General features: G+C 37.7%; 1 protein-coding gene across 1 annotated transcript in view; it reads left to right on the plus strand.

Annotated features, from left to right (window-relative positions):
* The window catches only part of LARGE1 (LARGE xylosyl- and glucuronyltransferase 1), a 447,356-nt gene that overhangs the window by 228,963 nt on the left and 205,295 nt on the right, over nt 1-13,098 (plus strand). The gene's annotated exons all lie outside the window — the stretch shown is intronic.

Genomic DNA, 13,098 nt, shown 5'->3' on the forward strand with positions numbered 1-13,098 from the left:
CCAGACTGTTATCTATTCATTTTACATTACCACAGTTAATTAGAAAACCTCTGGAATGTATTTGTACAGGAGGTGTCTCCAGTGAGGAACAGCATAAATAGTAAGGTGTGGCTATTTACAATTGCATGTGCTGTTGTTAGTCCCTATTATATCTAAGATTGCAGCGATTATTATAATGGCAAAGCTGATGACTAAAGGAGGAGGACCAGTTCAAAACTGGTTGTAAGGACAAGCAATGGAAGCAGACTGTCAAAATGAAGTCAAAATACTGAATAGTGTTCCTGCATTGTCTTACATAGCAAGTAATATGTAGAGCTTTAAGTGTAATGCAGTACCTTGCTGAAAACGCATCATAATTGTTATGTCTGGGAGTACCAACGACAGGAGATGCCTAGAGAGGCTCCATACAGGAAGTGTTATGAGAACAGGAAAGGGCACCGGGAGAGGGGCGGTAACCTAGCGACCGGGGAAAATAAGGGACAATCATTGGTTCGTTCCTCAGCCAGCTGGTAGTTAAATAGGGAAACCCCGAGGAGGTTTGACAGTTGAATACTGACTGTTGTATTAACATTATGTTTATGTTGGAATAAAGCAGTTCAAGCAAAGCCGCAATTACGTGTCCGAATCTGTACAAAGCCACTTCAATAATCAAGTATTGTTAGATTAAAAGCTAAAAATCTAATAGCATATTGTTTTCATCTCTTCATCCACCTCCCTATAAGCCCAAGAATATTCTGGGATGCTGGAAGGCTTTCTGGAACTAACTTTCTTTCTTTCTTTCTTTCTTTCTTTCTTTTTCTTTCTGTCTTTCTGTCTTTCTGTCTGTCTATCGATCGCTCAATCGCTCAATCAAACGACCAACCTACCTACCTACCTATCTATCATCTATCTATCTATCTATCTATCTATCTACCTACCTACCTACCTACCTACCTATCTATCTATCTATTTCTTTCTGTCTTTCTGTCTATCGATCGATCGCTCAATCAATCAATCAACCGACCAACCTACCTACCTACCTACCTACCTATCATCTATCTCTCTATATCTATCTATCTATCTATCTATCTATCTATCTATCTATCTATCTCTCTCTCTCTCTCTCTCTCTCTCTCTCTCTCTCTCTCTCTCTCTCTCTCTCTCTATCTATCTATCTATCTATCTATCTATCTATCTTTATATATTTGACTTCTATGCCGCCCAATCCCGAAGGACTCAGTGCGGCTTGCAACAATAATATAAATACAAATACAAATAAATATAGAACAATAAGAGCAAGTCGAATATAGTATTATAATCACATACATACATACCATTCATGCAGTGTTCAGGTATATATGGAAAATCCACCCCACACACCCTTCTTCCCCCCAAATCACCTTTTTCTTATATACACTCTCATAAAGTAGTAAACTGTTTTAGACAGACTAAACAAGGATGTTTGTTGGAATTGTTACCAATTATTAATTTTGTTGGCAGTAAAAATATCCCCAAAACTGTTCCAGCAAAGCTATCTAATTATACACATTCTGACCAAAGAAATGTTTTTTAAACAAATGGATGAAATGCATTCATACAAAATTAGTGAAAGGATTATCTCATTTTTCTGCATTTGCAAATATCATATTCTTTAGGTGCATTCCATCTTTGTCTTTTATTAGTAATAATACCCCCAGTAAGACATTACCTTGACCTGGTTGTGGGGCATAAGGAAGATGAGACCTATGCCAGAAGTTCAACCTTATTAGAAAGGTCTTATCAGAAGAGCCAGACAAAAAATGTCCTGTCCATAAACAATCTGTTGAGATAGAACTTACAGAAATTTGTACTGGTTTGGTCATTGTCTGGATCAACAAGAACCACTCTAGGCGTTGGACATGTGTTGACAAATGGACTACAGAACTCTTGATTGAGCAATCAGGGTCAGCAGCTGCAGAACTACTGGAAGAAAAGTTCCTTCTATGAAAACAAAGAGACTGTTTTCAGACTTTACAAAGTCTGTCAACAAAGAAATAAAGATTTGCTCTTATAAATCAAGTCCGATAAGAAGAGATATCTTTTAAAAATGCCAGTTATGAAAAGAACAACATCCATAACATCTGGTCTAACATCTGGCAACTTCAAATATCAACCAACAAATGCTCTACCCTCCACATCGGCAAAAAGAATCCAAACCTCGCTTATGAACTGAATAAACAAATTCTCGCAGCCAACCCACACTCAGTAAAAGACCTTGGAATACTAATATCAAACGACCTAAGTGCTAAAGCCCACTGCAACTATATCGCCAAAAAGGCTTCCAGAGTTGTAAACCTGATCCTACGTAGCTTCTGCTCTGGCAATCTCACACTACTGACTAGAGCCTGCAAAACCTATGCCAGACCCATTCTCAAATACAGCTCTTCTGTCTGGAACCCATACCACATCTCAGACATCAACACTCTCGAAAATATCCAAAGATATTTCACCAGAAGAGCCCTTCACTCCTCCACTCGAAACAGAATACCCTACGAAAATAGACTATCTATCCTGGGTCTTGAAAGCTTAGAACTGCGGCGCCTAAAACACGATTTAAGTATTGCCCACAAGATCATATGCTGCAACGTCCTTCCGGTCAACGACTACTTCAGCTTCAACCGCAACAACACAAGAGCACACAACAGATTCAAACTTAATATTAACCACTCCAAACTTGACTGTAAAAAATATGACTTTAACAATCGAGTTGTTGAAGTGTGGAACTCATTACCAGACTCAATAGTGTCAACTCCCAACCCCCAAAACTTCTCCCTTAGACTCTCCACGATTGACCTCTCCAGGTTCCTAAGAGGCCAGTAAGGGGTGTATATAAGTGCCTATCGTCCCCTGTCCAATTGTCTTTCCTTAACTCATATATCATATATATTCTCTCCTTATCTCTTACATCATATATATTCTCTCCCTCTCATCTACTCTTCTTTTTACTTTCTATCGTTATATATATTACTTAATGCCTATTCTCTTCCATATGTATTGTATATTGGACAAAGAATAAAATAATAAAATAATAAAAATAAATAAATAATAAGCAGAACAGAAGTAAGTACAGAAGAGAACAGAAATTAGCAGATCAAGGTCTATTATTATTATTATTATTATCATCATCATCATCATCATCATCATTATTAATTGTATTTATATGCCACTCGTTCTGAAATGGACTCAGCTATATTACAAAAGAAAGTATTCACAGAAGCAGAGTTGGAAGAATTGTAAAATCAAAACCTTCTCAGAGGTAGCTCAGACAGTAGAGACAAAAAGTGGGAGTCAACATAGTCAATATAGATATTGAAACATTTTAATTCCCAAAGGAGGAATCCTCTCTTCTGCCTTCTTTTCAGAAAAAAATCCAAAGCTCTATAGATAAAAACTCAAGAGGAATTGAAACAAAGAATAACTGAGCATCTAGAAGAGTATAAAAGCAAAAGAATAAGGTTGCACTGCATTGAAACTTGTTAGTAAAAACAGCTAGCACAAGTATTAAGAAATGCCAATGCTATAATATCAAATATGAAGAGAAGGGGAGGGGGACTCACTCAAAGTGCATCACTTGGAAAATAAGGTTAGCATGTAAGATCAGGGACATGCCAACTAGAACAGATGAAAAAAGAAGAAGCTGACGATGAAGAAAAGTAAATAATATCTGTTTAATAAGTATCACCTAATGACAAGGAATATCACAGAAGCACTAGAAATAATAAAGCAATAAATAATAATCAAAGCCAAGAAAATTAGCAGATTTAAAGCTCCCATTGCAGACCCTATAAAGAAGTCTTCCTTTTTAATTGAATCAGAAACATTTCTACCAAATGATTTATAGAACACTGCAATGAACCAGTCAACAACTGACAAAGAAGAAACAGTACAATTTAAATTAAATTAGGAGTTCCGTATCAAGATCAGAAACAAATTGTGAAAAGAGACATCCCTTTTCCAGGCAGAGATGTTAAAAGGCCCTATTTATCAAAGGAAACAGATGGATGTGGAATCTTGCAAGTACATCAAACAGGAGAAGAAGGAAGGAGGAGGAAGTGGTGGTGGTGGTAATATTTGAAGAATATGTGAAGGACAGTGAAGAAGATCCACTGAAGTTAGTATACCAGGAAGGCTTACTGAGACCAGTCTGCTCCATAAGAAAAACCAAATGAAGAATAGTTAAAAAAAACTTAGCAGGCAAACCAGATAACAATAAGACCTGGCAATGACTAAGTGCAGGTAAGTTGAAAAGAAAGACAGAGGGGCTAATTCTGGATGCATAAGATCAAGCCTTAAAATCCATTGCATATAAAGCCAAAATTGAGAAGACAGCAACAGACAGCAAATGCCACCTTTGCAAAGAAGCTGAATTTAAAAATGGGCCACTTTATTAGCTGCTGCAAAAAGATCACACAGACTGACTACAAATAATGGCATGACGAAGATAACAACAATGGTGCATTAGAATATCTGCAAGAAATACCATTTGCCCACCATCCATAAGACCACAAAATAAACAAAGTAATAGAAAATGTAGAAGTTAAAGTTATCTGGGATTTTAGAATTCATCCAGACTAGCATCACACAACACTCTAAACTTTTTTTTAAAAACCTATTAATAAGGGAAAAAAATCTGGATGCAGTAACTAAAGACAGCACAAGAGAAGAGAAAAACTGGTGAAAACTGTAAAATGCAAAGACCCACAAATAGAAGTAGAATGACAGTGGCAAAAGAAAACAAAGATAGTACCAATAGTAATAGACACTTTGTATGCAATTCCAAAGCACCATTTGAACACCATCGGCATTGATGAAATCACGTGCAAAAGGAAGCGTTACTTGGAGCAGCTTACATCCTATGACAGTGAGGGATAACCTTTTTTTCCTCGGGTGCCAAAAGTGTATACACGGACACTATTGCTCCTACACAAGTGCCCACACTTATAATTCAATGCCTGGGGAGGGCGAAAATGGCTTCCTTCACCCCCAATGGAGGCCGGAAGTGGTCCATTTCTCAATTTCTGGTGGGCCTGGTAAGCACGTGTTTCACCCTCCCCAAGGTCCAGAGGCAAGCCGAAAATCAGCTGGAATGGTGCTAGGGCAGAATGGTGCCGGCAGATATTATTATTATTATTATTATTATTATTATTATTATTATTATTAATTAGATTTGTATGCCGCCCCTCTCTGAAGACTCGGAGTGGCTCACAACAACAATACATAAATCCAATGATTAAAATCAGAACATTTAAAACCCTTAATTTAAAAACAATCATACAACCCAAACAAACCGTACATAAAACGGGACGGCTGAGGGGAATCAATTTCCTCATGCCTGGTGGCAGAGGTGGGTTTTTAGGAGTTTGCGAAAGGCAAGGAGAGTGGGGGCAGTCCTGATCTCCAGGGGGAGTTTATTCCAAAGGGCTGGGGCCACCACAGAGAAGGCTCTTCCCTTGGGTCCCACCAGACAGCATTGTTTTGTCAACGGGACCCGGAGAAGGCCAACTCTGAGGGACCTAATCAGTCGCTGGGATTTGTGCAGCAGAAGGCGGTCCCTAAGGTATTCTGGTGGCTCCGCGTACCACCTCTGGCATGCATGCCATAGGTTCGCCATCACTGTCCTATGACATTACCATTAATATTAAACAACATAATCTGCCTATCCTAAGTCCTTGGGAAAGTGGAGAAAATGTCATGTCCAATCTAAACATCTGGCTAGGTGTGTGACCAACCATAATTATTAAAATTATGTGCCAGTGATGCTAGGCAGTTCACAGTTGTTACGACATTTAAAAACATAGAAACATTGAAACAACACAAGTGAAAGGGTCAAGAATGGCAGGGAAGAACAAAAAGAAAAAAGTGGCCATCAACAATCTGTTCTAAAGGCCTGGATGAAGAGCCAGATCTTGAAGGCATTTTAAATCCCAGTAGAGTTTAAGATGTTAAAAAAAAATGGGGCGGGAGAGAATATTATCTTCTCTGCTTTTTGGAACTTCAATCCTACTTCTGGGTTTTGATCAAAACATCTTAATGCAGTTTTGAAAGATTGTCAACTCAACACACAAGGATGGTAATACTGTCATTAAAGAAAGTTCCTACTCTGCGGGAACTTGACTTTCTAATGCTTGCATTACTGAGGGCTATTCTATATCACTGACTTCCAGTCAGTCACCCAGCTGCTGGCAATAATTGTCTAGTTCAAGCCTTGTCCAATTTGATATTGCTTGAATTCTGAGAATGATTTTCACAGCAGGTGATGAAGAGAGAAGTAGAACTGTCTACCTAGAAGAGGCAATCTGCTTGTCCTGGTTGCACCATATCATAGGGATTCTTGTAAAATATTTTAAAATAAATTTAACTGATTTCCATTTGAACCTAGATTTATGAATGTTTTACTCAAGAATCTTGTTTAGGGAACTAAAATTAGCCACCAGCTGCTACCCTCTATCTGGCTGCAGTGTAGATGTTTGAAAAATTAATTTAGAATATCAATTACTTATGATACAACATTACTGAAGTTTTCCTAAAATACACTTTAACTATAAAACAGTAGAGTTTAAATTTCTGTGGTGCTTACCACCAAATTTCTGTGGTGCTTTAACAGAAGCTAAAATAAATGTTCTTTATTTTATTTCAAGATAGGATTTTGAGTTATGTTGTTACTTTTGAAATATATGTGTTCTCTTCTTCAGGAAAAAAAGATGTTTTGTATTGTCATTGCACATGTGTTTTAGATAAGCAATAAACAATGATGAATTCCTTCAGCAGATATGGGAAACCACACAATTACCATGTCAGAGGCATTTCTTTGTATTGAACTGATTTATATGGGCCACCCATATTTCTGATCCTCTGACCCATTGTACAAAATGCTAGTTGATCATTCTGAGTTCTCTAATGGCAACTGATATACAGAATCCTTGCTTCAGTTTGCCACTTGACACGGGAACTTTTATGTTAAAGTAGCATCCTAGAAACATATGAGAGAACGAGGCTATTACAGAGGTCAAAGTCAGAAGAAGGAGCTTCAATTCTTGTTCTACAATTTTAAACATAGATGGGAGGAATATCACATACATTCCACACAACAGACCTGCTGCCAAGTTGACTAAATTTATATATGTATATGAAGATTTAAAATTTTTGATTCCATTTTTAACTAAGTGGCACTCAAAACAGCTTCATATAGAGATGGGTCTTTTATACTGATGGGTATTAATTATTGATTCATCCTATGTATTTTTTAAACAGTACAATTTTCCCTATATATTGCTTAGAACTTCAGAATTATGCACAAGTTATTAAAACATAGAAACATAGAACACTGACGGTAGAAAAAGACCTCATGGTCCATCTAGTCTGCCCTTATACTATTTCCTGTATTTTATCTTACCCCTACTTTTAAAAATGAAAAAAATAAAAACAATAGACCAAGAGCAGGTTAATGAGAAGTTACAAAGGTTATGCCATGAGCACTAAATTAGCATATTTCGAAAGATAATTCTATAGTTGTAAGTGCTTGAAAATTGTATCCTATATAATTACACAGTAACATGCAGATCTAAAATGCTAGCTAGATTAGAAAGCAGTCCCAGGTAATCTTCTCCTAAAATTACATATTCATAGTTATTTGTTTTACAAAATCAGTAAAAAGCTACTGCAGATGGAAAGGTCTTCCAAGTGCTTCCAGAAGATGCCCAGCATACTAACGGGATTTTCTTAAGGAGATATGTTGAAAATTAAAGTGACAAATACTGTATATGTATGCATTCTTTCATCAAATTCATTGAAAGATTTGTGTTTAAAACTTTTTTATTTAAAAGTGCACAAGAATAACTATTGAAATATAGATATTTTTATTATCTACTGAAATAGAGATATATATTCTATCCCTAATGAAATAAACTAGAAAATCAAGGCGAAAAACAGTACTATATGTGACTCCGGATTCATGCTAAAGTTGTTTCACTTACAACATACCTCCTTGTTTCCAAGGGGATGGCCAAATGAATGCGGGCCAATGTGATTCCATCCAGCACTCTTGTACAATGTATTCTCAAGCAGCTGTTACATTCATATACTATATTACAAGTATCTGGCAAAAACGTTGCAGATGTATATATTTATTTTGAAATTGGTTGCTATTCAAAAGTCCCCCCTCCCATTCATTTTTAAGTGGTTTTAAAAACTCCAACACAGCTAAGCAAAAGGTGAGTTACACACAGGCTACTAAATCTGCCTTGCATCAATAGTTCAAACAGGAAAAAAAAATGTTTTGACATCATAAATGCCAAAAAGGTTTAGCAATGTTTTGGGTACAGTTTCATGTGCCCACAGCTAAAGATTGGCACATAATCATCTTGAAATTATAAATCCTTAGAAGTGCAACATGGAAGAACATAGGAATATTGCTATTATGAGGTTCCAAAGCAACATAAGGTAGTAAGTACAGTTTTGAAGCCTATTGTGTGTGTGCACTTTTGTGTCATTGTTTTGACTCCTGGGAACTACCTAGCCAAATCCCTTCAATATTCTTGGCAAGGTTTTTGTAAATGGTTGTTGGGACTGTAACAGACTGATGGGTCAAGGTCATCTAGCCAGTTTCATGCCCAAAGTGCAGAGGTGGGCTACTGGCCGGACAGGGGGATGCAGTGGGAGTAGCGAAAAAAGAGCTCCACCCCAAAGCACCCAATTTGCACTGTTGAAAGAAAATGCAGGGCATCCTGCATAAGCCACGTCCACAGTGTGGTAGTAAAAATTTTGGTAGCCCTTCACTGCCAAAGTGATACTGGAACTCACATTTTCCTAATTTTTACCCTTGTTGCCTTAAACCATTACACTAAAGTGGTCTTACTGGAATGAATAAGATCATTGAAACAAGTCTTCATAGCAGGCTTGCTAATACTGTATTCTTATGAGAAGCAATTCTTAATGGAAGCCATCCTATGAAAGCTGCCATGAAACACACTTTTTGTCCTAAAAGATGTATTAATCTCTACAAGGTCATAATCTTTCAGAGGAGTTTGATACCGATTCTGTTAATGATCAAAATATACAACAATTATTTCCACCAGGAGCTTAGAATACAAGTGATGGAATCAGAGTATATATACAGTGTTCCCTCGATTTCCGCGGGGGATGCGTTCCGAGACCACCCGCAAAAGTCGAATTTCCGCGAAGTAGAGATGCGGAAGTAAATACACCATTTTTGGCTATGGACAGTATCACAAGCCTTCCCTTAACACTTTAAACCCCTAAATTGCGATTTCCCATTCCCTTAACAACCATTTACTCACCATTATTACTGGTACTCACCATTGAATAAGACACTTAGTGATCCTGATATTTATAAACATAATTATTTATTAACAATAATTATTTTTTTTGTTATTTATTTGCAAAAATTATTAGTTTGGCAATGACGTATGACATCATTGTGTGGGAAAAACCATGGTATAGGGGAAAAAACCGTGAAGTATTTTTTAATTAATATTTTGTTGAAAAACCGTGGTATAGGCTATTCGCAAAGTTCGAACCCGCGAAAATCGAGGGAACACTGTAGATAGAAAGGGAAAAAAATCAAGAGCCTCCTGAATATGAATACAAGTTCGAATCTTTAACTTGGAATTGAAGATGTACAGTGGTACCTCAAGATACGAACCCCTCGTCTTACAAACAACTCATGATACGAACCTGGCGTTCAGAAAAATTTTGCCTCTTCTTACGAACTTTTTTCGAGTTACGAACCGGCATTCGGAGACTGCTGGGAAGCCGCGCGGCTGTTTTAAAAGGTGACAGCCGGGCGGCGGGGCTTCCCAGAAGCCTCCCGAACGCCGGTTCGTAACTCGAACAAAGTTCGTAAAAAGAGGCAAAAATTTTCTGAACCCCGGGTTCGGTTCGGGAGGTTGCTGGGAAGCCCCCCAGGCCGGCTGCGACCTTTTAAAACAGCCGCGCCGCTTCCCAGCTGTCTCCCGAAGCCGAACGCGGAAGTTCGGCTTTGGTGTTCGGCTTCAGGAGACAGCTGGGAAGCCGTGCGGCTGTTTTAAAAGGTCGCAGCCGGCCTGGGGGGCTTCCCAGCACCCCCCCCGAACCCGGGTTCGGGGTTTGGGGGGTGCTGGAAAGCCCCCCAGGCCGGCTGTGGCCTTTTAAAACAGCCGCGCCGCTTCCCAGCTGTCTCCCGAAGCCAAACGCGGAAGTTCGGCTTTGGTGTTTGGCTTCAGGAGACAGCTGGGAAGCGGGTTCTGGGGGTGCTGGGAAGCCCCCCAGGCCGGCTGTCACCTTTTAAAACAGCCGCGCGGCTTCCCAGCAGTCGCTGAAAGCCGTTTTTTTGCGGGGGGTTTTTGGTTGCACGGATTAATTGACTTTACATTATTATGTTCAATAGAAACAACAGGCAAACCAAGAACAACAAGAAACGTCATTCATTCAGAGAAGCCCATTCCTTCTAACAAAAAAAAACCATCTTTCCCAAAGGGTGGAACAACAGCTAGTTTTTAAAAGCCTTTCGGAAGAACATCAGAGTTGGACCAACAGAGATTTCTGGGAGGATTTGATTGTAGAAGGCAGGCACTATAACAGAAAACATTGCTAAATATAAAATCGAATTGTGGAAACATCAAAGCCATAAAAACCTGGTCTGTACTTATAATATGATACATTGCTGGAATTAGTAACTGGACACAAATGGACAGTCTGGACCAAAAATAAGACAACTGATCCTCACACACTATATATTACATCCTTGTAGGGATATTGATAGATTATACCTGCCGTGCAGAAATGGAGGCAGATGTTTACTTCAAGCTAAATAAACTGTCAAAGAATAAATGCATATATCATGATTATAATTATATAAAACACAGCCAAGAATAAGTATTCATTTAAATTAAAATTTGGAACTTATTAAATGTACTGGAAACAAGAAGTCAATATTCAAATAATGTAATAAAAACATGTATGGAACATTGGCAAGGGAAAACATTGCATGGTCAATTTCTACAAAAGATCAGGGGGAAAGTAGATAAAGATAAAACCTGATAATGGCTTACAACTAGAGCATTAAAAAAAGGAAGTGATTTTGGCTCTGAACGGACAAGTTATTCTAACTAGCCAGGATTGAAAACTCATTAAAGTTCAAATTGTGAAAAAAAGCAGAAGAAACAGTAGATTATATATTGAGCTCAAGCAAGATCACACCTGATTATAAATATTTAATTAATTAATTAATTTGACTTCCATGCCGCTCAACCCTGAAGGGTTCAGGATTATAACACAACTTTCATAATGATTTATTGAAACATCTTTAATAATAATAATAATAATAATAATTATTATTATTATTATTATTATTATTATTTATTAGATTTGTATGCTGCCCCTCTCTGTAGACTCATTTATTATCATACTAGCATGTTGTTGGATAAATAGTAGAGAATGAGCAGGTTGAAATATTGTGGGATTTCCCAATGCTGGCTGATAAAGGCTTGGTTTATAAGATATAACATATCAACCACAGATTTAATAATTGTTGAAAATGATAAAGTATAGATAATTGATGTCCTGGTATCAGAGCATTGTAGAATAAGAGATAAAGAATTGGAGAAGAGCACAAAGTATCAGCATCTGAAAATTGACACAAAAAGACTATGTATTAAACCATAGTATCTATTCCCTAGATTCTTGGCAAGGTCTTGATAGGCATGAATGCCAACACCATGCAAAGAACTAGCTGATACAGTTTTATATTTTGGGGTATATAACAATCAATAATAATAGTGGTTATATTGATGTGAGAGTCGGTTGTAGTTCTTAAAGCACCAGGCTAGAAACTGGAAGAATGTGAGTTTTAGTCCCAATTTTAGCACGCAACCACCTTAAGCACACAAGGGATGTGGTAGCTCAGTGGCTAAGACGTGAGCATGTCGATCAGAAGGTTGGCAGTTCAACAGTTCAAATCCCTAGAGCCGCTTAACAAGGTGAGCTCCTGTTACGTCTCCCAGCTTCTGTCAACCTAGCAATTCGAAAGTAGATAAAAATGCAAGTAGAAAGATAGGGACCACTTTGGTGGAAAGGTAACAGCGCTCTGTGTGCTTTCGGCATTGAGTGAGTCATGCCGGCTACATGACCACAGGGAGATATATTCGAAAAGTACAGTGTTCCCTCGATTTTCGCAGGGGATGCGTTCCGAGACCGCCCACGAAAGTTGAATTTCCGCGAAGTAGAGATGCGGAAGTAAATACACTATTTTTGGCTATGAACAGTATCACAAGCCATCCCTTAACACTTTAAACCCCTAAATTGCAATTTCCCATTCCCTTAGCAACCATTTATATTATTACTCACCATGTTTCTTTATTAAAGTTTATTTAAAAAATATTTATTAAAGGTGGATGAAAGTTTGGTGATGACATATGACGTCATCGGGCGGGGAAAACCATGGTATGGGGGGAAAAAACGCAAAGTATTGTTTAATTAATATTTTTGAAAAACCGTGGTATAGACTTTTCGCGAAGTTTGAACCCGCGAAAATCGAGGGAACACTGTACTGGCTCTTTGGCTTAGAAATTCAGATGAACACCACCCCTAGAGGCGGAAGAATGCTAAGCATGCCAACCTTGGCCCTATCCCTCTGTCTTATCCTTAGGAAGGAGACAATGGCAAATCAATTTTGAAATATTGCCGAGAAAACTCCAGCCACTTGACTACAATAATAAGAAGCTCCCACAACTTCTTCTTATTAGAAATATTAGAAATATTTCAAAACCAATGTTGAAGAAAAATCAAAAGAATTTTTGGAAAAAAATCATTTACAGCTTATTTTTTCAGAACCTTTTGAAAGATAATTTATTATAAATTTACACATAATAGTAGAGCAGAATTGGAATACTTTGTATCTTCTAAACTAGTTGTAAATGTAATTATTAATTTAAATCGTTAAAAACAATCAAAACATTCATGGCATTTTGGAAGACAATAAAGTGAAGCTTATAGATGATTTTTAAAATGTCATTAGTCCTTGGGAAATTAAAAGATTTACAGCTCACTAAGATAAAAGGCTCTTGGAAAATAAGGCTGCCATAA

Source organism: Erythrolamprus reginae, chromosome 6, assembly GCF_031021105.1.
Source record: "Erythrolamprus reginae isolate rEryReg1 chromosome 6, rEryReg1.hap1, whole genome shotgun sequence".
NCBI lineage: Eukaryota > Metazoa > Chordata > Lepidosauria > Squamata > Dipsadidae > Erythrolamprus > Erythrolamprus reginae.